The sequence below is a fragment of the Trichosurus vulpecula genome, chromosome 8 (genome assembly GCF_011100635.1).
Source record: "Trichosurus vulpecula isolate mTriVul1 chromosome 8, mTriVul1.pri, whole genome shotgun sequence".
In the NCBI taxonomy this organism is placed as follows: Eukaryota; Metazoa; Chordata; class Mammalia; order Diprotodontia; family Phalangeridae; genus Trichosurus; species Trichosurus vulpecula.
The window spans coordinates 234836604-234851336 of NC_050580.1; the positions used below are offsets into that span (position 1 = coordinate 234836604).

A 14733-nucleotide genomic window follows, 5' to 3' on the forward strand; every position below is an offset into this window, starting at 1 on the left:
GTCGAGAGGGCCCTTTTCCTCCTTTTGCGGCTTGGAAACCTTGTGCCATTCCCGTATATACTTGTTTACCCCAGCAGCTCACTCTAGCTGAGCTCCTCCTTGTCCCATTTACCCCAGGGATGGAAATTTCCAATTATAGCTCCGCAAATATTCATCCCTAAGAGGGGTGATGCCTTAAGTTAGTTTCAACTAATATCTTAATGGTTATTAGCTGGGGTAGCGAGGTGGCGCAAAGGGTAGAGTATGACTCCAGGTATGGAGTCAGAAAGACTTATCTTCCTGAGTTCAAATCTGGCCTCAGAGAGTTACTAGCTGTGTGACCCTGGGCAAGTCACTTAACCCTGTTTGCCTCAGTTTACTCATCTGTAAAATGAACTGGCAAAGGAAATGGCAAACCATTCCAGTATCTTTGTCAAGAAAACTCCCCAAAAAGGGTCACGAAGAGTTGGAGATGACTGAAAAGCAATCGAACAACAATTTTTAGTTGAGACTTAGCTAAGAACAAGACAGGGTAGAAAGGAGAATGAGAGGAAGGGGCCAAAAGTAAATGAGGAAGGAGGACTGAAGACAAGTGTCTCTGACTTGGTAATACTGTCTGAGGCCAGTCTTAGCTCCTCAGGTCAACACAGTAGTCTTTGAGACAAAGACATCTCCAAGTCTGATGACTGTGACCTGGAAAGATTTGGGGTATGTGAGATAGTCAAACTTATTGATTCTGAAACTTGAGGGACCTGGATCATAAGAGGTGAACTTGATCGGCCTCCTGACCTTCCTGTTCCTAAGGAACGTTTGCCTACACTTTGGTGATTTGGGAGAAATCGAGAGAGGGGAGGAGAAGATGTCTGGCTGGATGTAGGTCGGGAAGATGGGGGTCAGGAACAAGGGGTCACAAGCAGAGGGGAGGGGATTGGCCCGGTGCCTTCCCACGAACCGCTCTGCCTCCTGCCAAGCCCGTCAGCCTTCTGTTTCCAGCAGAACCAATTTCACCCCCAAATTAAAACTAAATAAATCACTTTAATAACAGTGTAAATCGTGTCTTTGCTCGCATGTGGCAGCGCAGTAGGGGTGGGTGTGAGGGAGAGGGAGAGAAGGAAGAAAGAGATTAACCCTTTCATGCTAGTCCCCACTGCTTTGTTTCCAGAAGAGGGGCCAGGGAGGAAGGTATTTGAAAATAGAGGATTCCTTCAAGCTAGGCGATGATGCGGTCAGCCTCTCTGAGTGCCTGCAGACAGGACTGGTCAGAGGGGAAATCAGGCCTCTTCTCCAGCTGGGCTGCACTTCCCCAGCTCTCTTCATACAAGAGAATCTGACATTGTGAAAGGACACTGAAACCAGGCTGTGTCTTTAGGGACGCCTTGTCTTCATTATCCCAGTCCCTTCCTTTGCCAGGCTCTATCACAGGCTCTCTGACCAGGTAGCGCTCACAGGCATCCTGCCGCAGGAGACATCAAAGTCCATTTCAGACCTGGGAGGGGATGGCGGCCCCTTCATAAGTCCCTAAGGCTCCCCCTTGTTCTGGTTCTAGGGCTCTCAGAAACCCTGATTCCCCCTTCCTGGGCCCCATCTTCCCTCATTTGCATGTTCCCCTCTTCCCTGTCTCCCCAAAGATGTTTTTTTCTCCTCCACCCTAGGGAGATGACATTTGTTTCCTGCTGACACACTTTGCCTGGGTGGGTTGGATTGGGTGACATTTTCCTAGTCTGTGGGTGGAGGGGAGATGAAAGGGGCTATGTGGGAAGCAGGGTAGGTGAATGTGGGGGTGTCAGGGCGGGGGATAAAGATGTTTGTGTCCCACCCCCCTCCCCCAACAGTTCTCCAGCAGCCCTGCCTTTCTGGTGAATACTTCCCATCTTAAAGAACACATTCAGAGTAGCCCCCCCAAATAATAAGTTTCATAACCTGCATTAACCTGCTTCAGGTGTCTATAGCAAGAAACTGATCTGGTAACAGGAGGCAGTGTGGCACAGAATTAGGAAGACTTGGATTCAAATATCCTACCTCAAACACTTAGCTCTGTGACCCCGAGCAAGGTACTTAACCCCTCTGCCTCAGTTTCCTCATCTGTGAAATGAAGGGGTTAGATTTGATGGTCTTTCAAGTTCCTTCCAACTTTAAAGCTGTGACTTACTTCCTGGTCTTAGGGACCGTGTTGGCCATATGGAAGAGGGATCTAATTCTGCTTAAACCCAGAGATCAGAAATTGGGTTCATGAGTGGAAGCTATAATGGGGTAGATTGTAGATACAAGAAACAAATCAATACCAGAAAATAATTCATAATATTAAAACTGCCCCAAAATAAAATGGGCTGGCATAGCTCAGCAGCTCTTAGATTTAGAATTGGAGAGGGCCTTAGAGGCCATAGAGTCCAGTTTTCTCATTTTACAGATGAGGAAACTGAGGCCAGTAGAAGCTGAATGATTTGCCCAGGGCTATACAGTGTCGGAGGTTGGTTTCTGAACCCAGGTATTCCATGGCTTCAAGTCACTCCCCAGACAACTCCAAACCAGGCAGCAGCCACTCTGACTCTCCTCTACCTCCCATCAGAATTTGGTATTCCTGCCCCTGGGATTCTGGGAATGCACAGGTGAGCTTTTCCCTTACTATAGCCCAGAAACCAGGATGCCATGTCACTTCCTAGAATTCTCCAAGGTTGCCCTTGGCCAACCCTGCCCTTTCCAACTCTAGCTTCCCCTATTTGCCATAGAAGCTCTTTGAAGGTATGAACTCTTTTAACTTGCTTGTATTTATGTCCCTAGAGCTTAAAACACTTCTTAACTTAGCACATACTAAGTATGTAACAAATGTTTTTTCCTCCCTACCTCCATTCCTCCTTCCATCTCTCCCTCCCTCTTTCCCTCCTCCTTCTCTCTCTCCATTCCTTTCCTCTTTCCTTCCCTCCTCCCTCACTCTATCCATTGTTTTCCTTCCTTCCTTCCTTCCTTCCTTCCTTTCTTCCTTCCTTCCTTCCTTCCTAGCATTTTTTCTAATTTTGGTATGTTACCTCTTAGGAAGCAGTGAAATGCTGGGTCTTTGAGAAGGGTTTGGATGACTACCTTTTTGGAAGAGTTAAAATGAATTTATGTTTCCCTTAAGGGTTAGATTAAATGACCTATAAGATTCCCTTCCAAGTCTTAGATTCTGTGACTCTGTGTTAGTAGGCTACAATTTTATGTACATGAAGGAAAGAGCTGAAGGCTGGCTTATATCACTGTCATGTTTCTAGAAACAGAGCCCACCCCCTACCCCCCACTGTCTGAAATGGCAAGACTGGGGCAACCTCCTTATTTCAGCTCTCATGAGATAACTGTGCTACAGAGTGGGGTGCTAACTGGATAGGGCCAAATGCTGGTCCATTTCTACCTGCACTGTTTTTATTTGATTTGGTTTGTGTTGATTTAGGGCTGGTTCAGGATTTGCTCCCAGGACCATTATGTTTCCCAGGAAAGTCAAGATTGACTTCAAGTCACTTCTACTCCCAAAGACCCAAAATAGGTAGGATAGGGGCTGAGGCCCTTACCCTCTAGGGGAATTGAGGTTAGCAATTTATCGGCTTCAGAATGATTCCATTTGGTGTTGTATCATACTGCACCCTGACTCTTGATCCCTTGGACCATAAACCCCTAGGATGAAGGCAAGGGAAGGAGGAGGTATGTAGAATGGATGCTACCTCCTAGGGTGCTTGAGATCAGAAATTTACAGGGGTTAATTTGGGGTAAGGGAGGTGGTCTGTTGTATGCTAGAATTCAGAAATTAGGTTCTATATTTGACTTTGTCAACTATCTGTGTGATTTTAGACAAGTCACATAACATCTTTGAGCCTCCTTTCTTTTTCTAGAAAATGAGAAAGTTGGACAAAATATTTTAAATCTCTTCAAATTTTAATATCCTATGAGTCCCTTGGGCTGCCTCTGACAGAAGCAATTGCCCTGACCCAGCCCCCAGAGAATCTTACCTGAGTGCCTCGGATAGCCCTAAGCCATTGGTCTATCCCAGAACAGTGGACCCAGGTGCATTGCCTATTCCACTACCCCAGGATTAGGTACTTCCTAATCCTGACAAGGAGCAATTCTTTCTTCTAGTTTCTTCTACTCTGGTTCTTAGAACATTTGCAGAACATGTTGTTCCCCCTTGTCTGGGATGTACTTCTTCCTCTTCTCCATCTGTCAAAATCCTACCTATCCTTCAAGGCCCAGCTCAAACCCCACTTGCCACAGGAAGCCTCCCTTGAACACTGCAGACTTCCTTGATTTCGGAGCTGTGGAGCACTTAGAGCTTGGTCAGGCATCAAAGATGCCAAGCTCATCCATTGCATTCTGGGCCATCACCAGTTGCCCTGACTTTTGTCCTGCCACTGGACGTTGATGATTCTGGAAGTGAGAGTGAGGCTGATGACTGCATACCTCTGCCTCACTTAAATCCAATATACGTGCAAGTCAGGGCATCACCCGTGAGGTCATTGGTCCTCTTTGAAAATGAAGAATGAGCAACAACATAGAGTTAGGTCTGGAGGGGACCAGAGAAGCCATCTAATCCACCCCTTTATTTATACAGGAGGAACTGAGACCCAAAAAAGTTGTTAGTTGCCCAGATCATGTTAGGTAATAAATAATAGAATTAGGATTTGAACCTAGGTCCTCTGACTCAAATCCATCCTGCTTTCTGTTGTTGTTCAGTTGTATCTGACCCTTCATGACCCCATGGACCATACTGCCCATCGGATTTTCTTGGCAAAGATACTGGAGTGCCTTGCCATTTCCTTTTCCAATGGGTTAAGGCAAAAAGAGATTAAGTGACTTGTCCAAGGTCACACAACTTGTGAGTGTGTGAGGCCCTATTTGAACTCAGGTCTTCCTGACTCCAGGCCCAATGCTCTACCCACTGGGCCACCTCTCTTTCCACTGTGTCACTCTCTAACTAATGCTGTAACATGTAGTTTATACTAGAGATGTCAAACACACAGCCAGGAACCAAATTAAAATGTAATTAGGAAATACAATAAAACATGTATAATATTAATATATGTTCTTCTAAGTCAGTATGCAGCCTGCAGGGATCCTTATGTACCACTTAGTGGCCTCCAGCTTCTATTTGAGTTTGATACCACCGGTCTCCACAATTTATCCATAAGTAAGAATCCTCGCCTAAGTTATACAGCTACTGTTAGAACCTAGATCTCCTGACTCCCAGGCCCGTTGCTCATTGCACTACACCACGAATGACTGAATAAAGTTTGAAATTATTTAGAAGAGTATTCTTCAGACAAAATGACCCCAGGAGGAGTGAACTTGTGGGTTTACATATGTGCACGAGTGAGTGCACGTGAAATATTCTTACATAGTTGCACCCTTCTTTCCTTTTTGTATTAATTATAGATGTGAATCTTGACTGGATCTGTTTCCCCAGGGCCTGAGAAGCGACCCCCATGGGGCCATGTGTCTTCTGAGTCAGGCTTAGTGTCGCTGGCTGTGCACTGGCTTCAGCATGGAGGCTGGTGGTCAGCCCTCGGTCCTGCTGACACAGCTGCCATGCTGATATTGACCAGTAGATGGTGCTGAAGTTTGAGAGCAGGCTGGCGGGGAACTGGATGGAGGGCGTGAGAAGGAATTCACATCTCAGGGTTGGGATGATGTAGCACCCTCAGCCGTGCTGCTGAAGTGTTGGGCCAGGCTCAGGTGCATGAAGATCGAGGCTTCTGGATACTTTTAATCCCCTCCTCACCTTCTCTGCCTTGTGAAGTTGACTTATTTCCATACTCTGAGGAGGACCTTCATAGGACCAAAGTCCAGCTCACTTTCACTCGGCTCTGAGTGGAAAAAATCCTCCTCTCTTCTTGCTTTTGAATACTTGGCTTTGTTCATGGACAGCTGAGGCAGGATTGGTATACCTTCTTCTCAAAGTACTTGGCATAGCCAATCACACCAGTCACTATTAATTACCCCTTTCCTTTTCTCCATGTTATGTGGCTATATGCTGCTATATGGCTGTGAATCATGGAACATAGCAATCTTTGAGGGCCAAAAATTGTAAGGGACCCAAAGGGTGACTAGAGAGGCACGTTAGGCAGCATGTTGTCAGTGGTGACCTATGCACACAAAATGGCTTAAAAGTGTCATCTAGGAGATGGAGAGGTAGACTAGTCATGTTATGAGAGTGAGAGTTAACAGATAGACTCCATCTGAATGTTTCATTGGTACTGATGTGATGTCAAAAGACCTAGAGGAAGACCTCCATTGTGTTTGTTTTACCCTCTTCCTCCTCCCCTTAAATTGGATAAAAGTCACACAAGACGAGAAAGTATGAAAGGGTTGTCATATGTACCTTTGGAGGAAGTACCCAACTCATTGAATCTATTTAAATATTAAAGTAGGCTCCAAAGACTCATTGCATATACATATAGATGGATAGATAGACATATATACGTATATATTCATTTCTCCATTAATTCATTGGCTATATATTGAACAACTACATTGTATGGTATACAGTGTGAGATAAAAGTCCCAGAGTTCATGGAACAAATCTAATAGATGAGATAATATACGTACATGAACATCATAACTGTAATACAATATAATTTCATGGCCAAAGAATTCGTCACATGATGGTGATATTTCATTTTTGTCTTTTTATCCCTAGTAGGTACTTACTGCTTTCTTAGCAGCTGATTGGTCGACGAGCTTCTCTGTACTTAACTGAGTTAGTGTTAGATACCAGATGAAGTCTGTTCCTGGGACCATGGGTTAAGCTTTTCCAGGTTGGTAGAACCTGCCAGAGCTTATGGGCATAGCCTTCAAGAACCCAGGGTCATCCCTACACCCCAATCGAGGCAGCAGTGCTTATATCTTTGACAGACACTTTAGATGGGTAGTGAGCTGTATCTGCATTGGAAGAGGAGAAAGGGAAAAGATTGATGTGTTTTTGGAAATTGTATACCACTTTTAGTGATTTAACGAGCTGTTCCTTGGCACTAAACTAGTCTTCTGATGGTGCTATACGAATGATACTATATGGATCACGGAACATCTGAAAAATCAGAATTATGGGCAATGCGAAGGGCAGTGGAAGTGCGCACCGTGAGTGAGTAGGTTGTAACATACTGCCAAAGATGACTTGAAAAGAAGTAGTGACATAAAGGATATGTTCCTGATTTAAAAGGAGGGAAGAGCAAGGTAAATAATACTGATGATGGTTAATATTTATATAACGCTTTAAAGTTTGCAAAGCGCTTCATGTAGACGATCCCATTGGACCCTCTCAACCACCCAATGAGGTAGGACTATTACCCCCATTTTATCGATGAAACAACTGAGTGAGGCTGAATGATTTGTCCAGGGTCACATAGCCAGTAAGTGTCTGAGGCAGACTTTGAACTCAGCTCTTTCTGACTCCAAGTCTAGAATCCTATTTGCTGTAGCACCTAAATAACAGCCCAAATACTGCTGTATACTCATAAAATGCCAAATTATTCTTAAAGAGGAAGGCCTGCAGTGCATTTGTTAGATCCTTGAGAGAGGCTTTATGGAAGGACACAAACAAGAATCACTTAATCGACAAGCATTTATTAAGTATCTACTGTATGTTAGATATTGTGCTAGGCATAAGGATTCAGACCCGAAAGTGAGACTGTCCCTGCCCTCAAGGAACTTATAGTTTACTTTCAGCGTATACTGTTAGAGAGAATTTCCATATAGATGAGGTCAGAGGAGAGAGAGAGAGCTCATTTCTACCTGGGGAATGATTAGGGAAGCTGATTCTTTTTTTTTTTAATTTTTTTATTTTTTTGCAGGGGGGAAGGCAAGGCAATTGGGGTTAAGTGACTTGCTCAAGGTCACACAGGTAGTAGGTGTGTCAAGTGACTGAGGCCACATTTGAACTCAGGTCCTCCTGACTCCAGGGCCAGTGCTGTACTCATTGCATCACCTAGCTGCCCCAGGGAAGCTGATTCTTGACCTGTGCCTAGAAGGATGAATACAACTTCAACTAGACAGATAGATGTAGATAGATAGATAGATAGATAGATAGATAGTTATAGATATAGATATGCGTGGGACAGGAACTGGGGAAGATACTCTATGTGGGAAGCTACATGGCATGTTCACAGAATGGTGAATGAGCCAGTTTGGCTAGAGTGTTACATATGAGTGAGTGAGTTAATGTGATTGGGGTCTTTTTTTGAAGAGCCTTGAATGCCAGGCAGATTTAGTCAGCCAATCTGAGGAGGGAAAAACGTAGTGAGAAAAGAGAAACAATAACGGGGTTTTGGGGCCTGTGTTTAGATGGCAGTAATGAACATAGTAGTGAAAAAGTAAGACAACTAGGAAGAAAACCAAGATAGTACAGTGACATATAAGTTAAAAAAGGAGAGAGTTTCAAGAAGGAAGAGCCAGCAAACAATATTAGATGCACTGAGGCTAAGCAACCCCAACATTGAGAAGAGGGCCTAGATACAGAGAGTAGGAGGAGGTCAGTGGTACCCTTTGAGAGAGTATTTTCAGTAGAGTTGTTGGGGCGGAAGCTGCCTTACAGCTTCCAATCCATTACAATAATGTGTGAGGACCGCTCCTTAGAAAAGTTAGACTCTGAAAGTAGGAAGGGTCAATAAGATAGCTAGAAGGAATAGTAAAGTCAAAGGAAGGTTACTTTCAAGATAGAGGGAGCCTGTGAATAGGGGGAATGGGTAGGAGTCGTGACTTGAGAAGGGTGGAGAAGGTTTGGAATAGCAACTCTGCTAGGGAGTCAACAGGATGACTAATAGGATTGTTGAACAGCACGTTACGGGTAGCAGTAACTGCTCGTGTGTGTTCTTTAGTTTTCTGCCCCTTGTATATATATGCAATTTATAAGTCAGGTTCCATTGCAGCAGATTTCAAGGGATTATCCAGTGTCTTTTCTTGGACAAACCCAATACATCTGAAACCAAATCAGTTATTTCTTAGCCCACTCATTGTGCAGCCTCCTGTAATCTGGCTTCCAACCTTGACACTCAACTGAAATTGCTTCCTCCAGAATAACCAATGATCTGTTGAGTGCTCAATCCAATATTCTATTTGACCCTGCTGGTCACCATGTTCTTCTTAAATACTCCCTCCTGTCTGGGTTGTTGTGACACTCCTAACCCTCTTCTGCCCAGATTGACTCTTCTTCTCGGTTTGCTTTGCTGAATTAGCACTCGTGTCCTGTTCGTGAAGCCTCTGTCCTGGGACCTCTTCTTTTCTCTCTCTGCACCTTCCCTGGTGCTACAGTGCTGCTGCCCCCTAGCTCTCTTCCTCTCCCTCTGACCGGTCACTCCAATGCCAGGCCTGGGGTCCTGACTTGACCATTCCGTCATCACTCCCTATCTCAGCTATTACAGCATCCTAATGGGACTCTGCCCTCCAGCCTGTCATCTGTGCAGTTCTAACCCTGCTGCTCCCCGGCTCGAGAACCTTCAGGAGGCATCCGGGTGCCACGGTAGAGCGAACAATGGTTCTGGAGGCAGGAAGACCCGAGTTCAAATCCAGCCTCAGACACTCACTCGCTGTGTGACCCTGGGCAAATCACTTCACCCGGCTTGCCTCAGTTTCCTCATCTGTAAAATGAGCTGGAGAAGGAACTGGCGAGAAAGTGAGGTCATGAAGAGTCGGACACGACTGAAAAACGACTGGCCAACAACTAAATCTACCTCGGAGGGTTATCACGAAGGTCAAATGGATTAATGTTTGTAAAGCACTTTAAAAGCCTTAAAGTGCCACTTTTGTTTTCATTATATTGTGAACTCCTTGAGGGCAGGGACCCTCTTTTGCCTCTTTTTTTTGCATTTTTCAGTACTTAGCACAATACCTGGCTTACAGTAGGCATTTAATAAATGTTTGTTGACTGACTATTTGATTGACTTCAGTGGCTTCCTATTGCCCCTAGTACAAAAATATAAATTATTCAGCTTGGCATTTGAAATCCTTCCTAGTCTGTCTCAAGCCTACTTTCCCAAGGCTATTTTTAAAATCATCCCCCTTCAAATTTTTCTTACAAATAAAGTAGCCTCTTTGTTATTCTTTGAGCTCAGCATTCACTCTCCATCTTCCGTGTCTTTGCACAGGTTATCCCCCACACCTACAATGTACTTTCTCTTCCTCTTTATCTCTTAGAACCCCTGACTTTCAAGCCTCGTCTTACCTGCCCCCTCCTGTAGAAAGCCTTATCTGATCCTCCTGCTTGACAGGGCTCTGCTTCTCTTCAAATAACCAAGGATGTACTTTTCTATTTACATTTTGTATGCCTCTAAATTTTGATTTTATATCGCCAGCGCCTAAGCCCGGCGTCTCACAAATAGCAGTGCTTACTAAATGCTTGTTGAATGTGATCAGATTTTCCCCCTTAAACCTGTCCCTCCCCTTAGGTTCTTAGTAAAAGCTTGTGGGAGTGGATTGGACCATATCCCTTAAACCTATCTCTACCCTTGGCTTCTCTATTTCTGCTAATGAAAACTAGGCCATCCTCCTACTCTCCCTGGGTTATAATCCTGGATCCATCTTTGACTCCTTCCTCTTCCTTACCCCATTCATCTAGTCAGTTTGCCAAGTCCTGTAGTTTCTACCTCTACAACATATTTTGCCCCTGACCTCTCTTCTCCGGTCCAATGCATTGTTCTAGTTCAAGGCCTCATCTCATCTCACCTAACCTATTATAATAGTATTCTAAATGGACTTCCTTCTCTTCTCTAATCTATCTCTAAGAAGTCTTCCTAATGTATGGCCAAGAACATATCACTCCTCTACTCAAAAATCTTCAGTGACTCTTTTTTTTTTCCAAATAAAGAATAAAATTCTTATTCTGACATTCAAGGCTCTCTATAATCTGGCTCCATCCTCCCACCCAACCTTACTTTATACTACTCCCCTTTATGCATTCTGTATTTCAGTTAAGCTGGATACTTTCTGTCCCTTTTCTTTTGTCTCCATACCTTTTCTCATGCCACTCTTCCATTTAAATATGTTCTACCATTCAGCTCTCAAGATAGCAGGCAGAATCTTTCCAGAGTTCCCTTTGTAATACTCTTTGAAAGATAGGTTTTCTTCCTCCTCTTTCTCTCTGTACCTCAGTCTCTCTTCAACCATGACAGTTCACAGTCTCTCCAGAATGAGATTTAAATTGACAGTCTCAAGAGGATATTGCCTCTTAGAGATAGAGTAACAGTATCTCTGAAGGAGAAGCTTTTGTTGATACCTATGCTACATTTCTCCCCTTAGCCAGAAATTTTTCCCTGCCCTGAAAAATCATTTGAGAGTACATCAAATCAACATTAATATCCTATAGAGTAAGCCTATAATGCAAAGTCCTGCTTGATAGGCTGCTTTACATAAGGAGAAAAACAAAACAATACTAGCAATAGTAATAAAAATAACAGGTAAATAGAATCATAATACATGCTTAACACTGCATTTACATATCACAAAATACAAAACAACATTATTCATCGTCTTCATCTCTTGAATTACCCCTCTTCTATCAAGGCCCAAATCAAATGCCACCTCTTTCATGAAACCGTCCTTCGTCCCAGGTGAAAGAGACCTCTCTCTCTTCAGCTTTCTCATACTATTCTTCCTTGGTTTCTTTATGCTTATCTCATTCTACCTTACACCATGGCAATTTGTGTAATTTTCCTTCCCGACATTATTTGAGAGTAGCAGAATTGTTTCCTATCTTTTATCTCCAACTTTTAGGACAGTGCCTTGCATAGAGTAGGTGATTAATAAGTTATTATTTAATTGTTGGAACACTGCTCTGCATTGAATATAGTCTAAAAAAATAGGTGGTTGGAAATTTTTTTTGTTCTAAAAAGATTCTTCTTCCATTAGCATTTGTTGTAATGGGCTTTGGCTTGACTATGTAATTAGTATCAGGAATTTTCTCTCGTAGTTCCCCATAATGTCTGTGATAGTTTACTATCACATAGATGCTTAGTCACTAAAATGACTGACCAGCAGACTATATAGCCTTCTGTTTAATAGCAGAAGAGACAGCTAGGGGACTCAGTGGACAGAGGACTGAGTTTGGAAATGAGAAGACTCATCTTCATGAGTTCAAATCCAACTCCAGACACTTACTAGCTGTGTGACCCTGGACACACAGTGTTTGCCTCAGTTTCTTCATCTGTGAAATGAGCTGGAGAAGGAAATGGCAAATCATTCTGGTATCTTTGCCAAGAAAATGGAGTCATGAAAAGTTGGACATGATTGAAAAATGACTCAACAGCTAGTAGCAGAAGAGTGAATGAGGTTATACCATAGAGGGGCAAATAGAAGACCTACTAGTCTTGTAGTTCAGGAATTCATAGGATTATAGCTTTGGAGCTGGATGGGACCTTAGGTAACATCACACCTAGCTCCCTCATTTTGCCATTGAGGAAACACCCCAGTATTACCATTGGTAACGAAACGTAGAGGCAGCTAAGGGACGCAGCGGATTAGAACACTTGTCCTGGAATCAGGAAGACCGAAATTCAAATCCAGCCTCAGATACTTAATAGCTGTGTGACTCTGGGAAGGTCACTTAACTTTTGTCTGTCTCAGTTGCCTCAGCTGTGAAATGGGACTATTGCACCTCCTTCACAAGGTTGTGGTAAAGCTCAAATGAGATATTTGTAAGGCATTAATCTAGTACTTGGGCATTTAATATTTAATAATTCCTTCCTTCCTCCCTTCCTTCTTTCCTTCCTCCCTTCCTTCCTTCCTCCCTTCCTTCCTTCTTTCCTTCCTTACTTCCTCCCTTCCTTCCTCCCTCCCTCCCTCCCTCCCTCCCTTCCTTCCTTCCTTCTTTCCTTCCTTCCTTCTTTCTTTTGGGATGATTACCTCAAAGAAGCCGGTAGTACTGCTTACCTGGGGATGTGCTGACACACTTAGCCCACTCTCTTTGCCTGTGGAGTTTTGTATCCCACTGGAAGGCACAGCATGATGGACCAGGCTTGATATAGAAGCTCAGAGAAGGAAGAAGCTGATGTGACATGAAGTAGTTAAAGAAGGCTTCATGGAAGGGATAAGACTTGAGCTGAATCTTGACTATTGAGTAGGATTCGGAAAGATTGATGGGCGGTGAAGAATGTACTAAAAATTGGTGGAACAACAGCATGAGCGAAGGTATAAGGTGGGAGTGAATATGTATTTGTGACGTAGTGAGAAAACCCTCCTGATGAGAGTGCAGGGTTCACCCTGGAAAGGAGTGGGAGATACAGTTCAATAGATTGTAATGGAACCAGAACATGGAGGCCCCGGATGCCAGGTTGCAGAGTCTGTATGTTATTCTGAAAGGTTTTTGAATGAGTAAAAATTTTGGTTTAGAAATATGACTCTGAAATCCTTACATGGTGTCCTGGCCTCTTCTTTTCTGGTAAAGTTCATAGGTTCATAGATTCAGAGTTGGAAGTGACCTTAAAGGCTATCTAAGCCAATGCCCTCCTTTAGCAGAGAGGAAAATGAAACCCAGAGAAGTTAACTTGCCTTAGATCACACAGGTAGTACGTGATAGAGCCAGGATTTGAACCTAGGCCCTTTGACTGCAGGTCCAGCAACCCTCTCCACCATACTACACTGTCTCTTGGGTTTTTCTGTTCGTAGCTCCTCCTGTCTTGGCTTTGTGACTTCCCCGTTATCTATTGAAAATATGCCTTTTCTTCTCCTGATAGTCTTGTCTCACACCCTGTCTTTGAGACCCATTCTCTTAGCGTCACATTCAGGCTACCCTTTACTCCCCTTAGGAGCTGCCGGCAGCTCAATATCTAGGTGTTTATTGCTGTTGTTAAGGATAGCTAACACTTTAGGGGGACTAAGGGCTTTGCTGCTGTTTGTGTTGTACCTTTTGTCCCCAAGAAGGACAAGTGTGGCCCAGAGTCAAAAAAGCAGAGTTGTAATAAGTACTTAGAAAGTCCTGTGCCTGTAGAGTGGGATGGTGATAGATGAAAATTCATTAATAAAATCCATTTTATGGTAGAAGTAGGAAGGACCTCAGAAATCCTCTAGACCCTAGGTGTCAAACACGCCTGCTAGACCTCATGTAGCCCACAACACTCCCAGGTGCAGCCTGAACCAAATTAAATGTAATTGAGAAATATTTAACTAAATAACTTATAACACAAGAAAATATGGAAAGTATTACATTTTAAAACCAAGTCAACATGTGGCCTTATGTACAGTTTAGTGGCACCTACTTCTATTTGGGTTTGGTACCAGTGATGTATAATCTATTGCCCTCTACATCAAAGTTCTTAACCTGGGGTCTTGCTTTTTAAAATATTTTCATAAATGTTTTTAATATAATTTGGTTTCCTTCTAGTCCTATACATTTTTATTTATTTACAGACATAATCCTGAAAGGGGGCCCAGACTGCCAAAGGGCTCCATGACACACACAAAATTTAAGAACCCATACAATATCCCCAACAAGTCATCAGTTAGCTTATGCCCTAGTATCTCCAGTGATGGGGAACTCAATATCTCATTTCTTTCATTGATGAATTCATTCAGCGTTTAACAAACATTTATGAGGCAGCCCATTTCACTTTTGGACAGTTCTAATTGTTTTGAAAGTTTTCCCTTAATATGAGCCAAAACATGCCTTGCTGTAACTTCATTGGGTCTAGTTCTGTTTGCTGCAGCTGCCTATGCAGCATTAAGTCTAATCTCTTTTTCTATATACTAGCCATTCAGTTACTTGAAGGCAGCTGTAAATTTGCCTCCTAAGTCTTCCATCTGTCTCAATAT

At 43.3% G+C, this 14733-nt stretch overlaps 1 protein-coding gene across 1 annotated transcript in view; it reads left to right on the forward strand.

Annotated features, from left to right (window-relative positions):
* Window positions 1-14733, forward strand: part of ADCK1 (aarF domain containing kinase 1) — a 179651-nt gene that overhangs the window by 64041 nt on the left and 100877 nt on the right. The window lies entirely within an intron of this gene.